The 2,750-nt window shown below is 45.4% G+C and overlaps 1 pseudogene; it reads right to left on the reverse strand.

Moving 5' to 3' along the window:
* Positions 1-605: 605 nt before the first annotated feature.
* Positions 606-2,322, reverse strand: LOC114099829 (olfactory receptor 5A1-like; annotated as a pseudogene).
* Between the last annotated feature and the right edge of the window lie 428 nt (positions 2,323-2,750).

The following is a 2,750-nucleotide window of genomic DNA, read 5'->3' on the forward strand; positions in this document are numbered from 1 at the left end:
ATGGAGGATACTGTCTTTTTAAACTGTGTTCAATGTCAGTGACACTGCCTTTCAAGGGGTCATCTGGAGGCAACCAATCACAATTGTTGAGAGCCACAGCCGAAGGGGCCCCAGCAAACTTTCAGCTGCCAGCAAACTTCCAGCTGCCAGTAAACTTCCAGTTGCCAGCTGATGATTGGCTCACAGCGCCCCAGCAACTTCTAGCTGCCAACTGATTGGCTCCTCTGCGGTGATGCTCATTGGGCTGTTTCCCTGCCCTTTCAGACCACGGAGCTGCTCATTGGGGGACTTTTTTGGCTCTGCCCACGTGACCCAGCCAATCGGCCTCAAGAGCAGGAGGAGTGGGGGAGGTGGAGAGGCTTGTGGGAAGCCGGTGGTGGCAGTTGGGCTCTGAAGGTTTTTCCTGAGGAGCTGTTTTGTTTGGCGTGTGTGGTTCTAAAAATAAAGTTCGTTTCTTTTGACAAGAGGCTCCTGAATTGTGCCCAGCCAGACTGCGGCACACAATGACATCAGGAATTAGAGAAGCCAAGTTGTCACTTGCCTCCATCTAACTATCCCTGTGACCTACAAAGGGGCTCATGAATTTTCTTACCTCTGTTGTCCTCTTAGGGACCATCATACCTGCCCACGGTTACTCTTGCTACTTTCTTTATCACCCTCTTGAGGGCCTCTTGGATCTCCTTGTTCCTAGGGCTGTAGATCAGAGGGTTCAACATGGGGATGAGGATGACACAGAAGACTGACAGCACCTTGTCCTGCTTTGTGGTGTGGCTAGAGCTGTGATGCATGTAAACAGAGAGGGCTGTGCCATGGAAGAGCGTCACCGTTGCCAGGTGGGAGGCACAGGTATCTAGGGCCTTGGCACAGCCTTTGGATGAGGATATTTCCAGGATGGAGGCTGAAATGAAGCCACAGGACCACAGGATGAGAAGAAAAGAACCAAACCTACAGGAACAGCTGCCAGAAAAAGAATCAGTTGGCTGATGAAAGGATCAGAGCAAGACAAGAGAGTCATCAGAGGAATGTCACAGAAGAATGTTGAATAATATTTGGCCCACAGTAGTAGAGATGAAAGCAAGGAGATGTTTGAACTAAGCTGCTAAGGAAACCACGGCCACAGGCCCCAGCAACCCTCTTCTGACACAGGCCTGGGGCCATGATGGCTGAGTACTGCAAAGGGCTACCAATGGTGACACATCTGTCCTAGGCCATGGTGGCCAGGAGATAGCACTCAGCCATAGCCATCCAGGCCATGAGAAAGTACTTAGTGGCACAGGTGAGGAGGGAAATTGTTTTCTCATCTTTAAATAAGTTTGAAAGCATCCTCAGAATGATGGAGGAAGAATAGAAGATGTCTATGAAGGACAGAAAACTGAGAAAAAGTCCACAGTATGTTCAGGTGGGAGTGCATCCTAATGAGGACGATATGACCCAGGTGACAGATCCTAAACACAAGCAAATATCTTAAACATTAGAAAGAGGTTGAGCTGTACTTCTTTATCATCTGAGAGTCCCAGGAGGACCCACTGTCTACAGAGGGGTGGTTTCCAGTGCCTTCTATAGATTTACTTGATGATATCTGCTGAAAAAAAAAAGTGAGAAAAGGAAAAGAAAAACTTTCACTGTTTTTATTTTTCAGTCAGTCAGCTTTATGTATGATCTGGAATCATCAAGTTTGACTTGACTTGAGCCTTCCAGTCATCCACCTTCACTGAAAAATTCTCTTGGACAAATATCATTCTCTCTTTGGGAACAAAAGACATTAAATGGGATTCATTTGTGTGAAATCTTTTAAAATGTCTTAGCATCATATTTTCCCTTGCTAGGTTCTGGAAATATATGAGACTGTGGAGATAGGTTAAATCAATGACATACAGTCGTCTTTCTAGATGGTGAAGCAGGGTGATTCTGCTTAGGCATGGCTGGAGAAGTTTGAAGAATCGTGCTGGGCCTCACATGAACATTTAGAATGGTTGAATAGATGCCTTTAAGAATCTCTGGAGGGGCTGGGGATGTGGCTCAAGCGGTAGCGCGCTCGCCTGGCATGCGTGCGGCCCGGGTTCGATCCTCAGCACCACATACAAACAAAGATGTTGTGTCTGCCGAAAACTAAAAAATAAAATATTAAAAAAAAAAAGAATCTCTGGAAAGCTAACCTTGTATTAATCTATATTGTATTAATCTATACTCAGGGAATGTTGACGATTCCGTATCAGTCTTTCTGCTTTCATGGTGCTGGAGCTCTATTCAAATAACAGGACTGAATGATCAGTGAGAACTCACCATGAAGCAGCTTGAATATGAATGTGATGGAGCCAACATAGTGACTTTAGGACTTCTGATGTGATATTAGATAAGAGAGGAGGGAGGAGCCATCATGAGCCCTTCCTTGTAGGTGGATATCTGTCTTTTCTTAAACCAGAGGTATTTGTGAGATAAAGTGTTTAATGATTCTTGATTGTGTTTGGCTCAGTGATACTTTAAAAATCTTTTGGGGCTGAGCGCGGTGGCACACACCTGTGATCCCAGTGACTAGGAGGCTGATGCAGGAAGATCTCAAGTTCAAACCTAGCCTCAGCAAATTAGTGAGGCCCTAAACAACTTAGTGAGAACTTGTCTCTAATAAAATATAGAAAATGGCTGGGGAATGTGGCTCAGTGGTTCAGTGCCCTGGGTTCAAGGTTAAAGACTTCTTATACAAGGGTGATGACTTGAAGTCATGTAAAGGTTAGGATGTTTAGGCAGTTACA

This window comes from Marmota flaviventris, chromosome 9 (assembly GCF_047511675.1).
Source record: "Marmota flaviventris isolate mMarFla1 chromosome 9, mMarFla1.hap1, whole genome shotgun sequence".
In the NCBI taxonomy this organism is placed as follows: domain Eukaryota; kingdom Metazoa; phylum Chordata; class Mammalia; order Rodentia; family Sciuridae; genus Marmota; species Marmota flaviventris.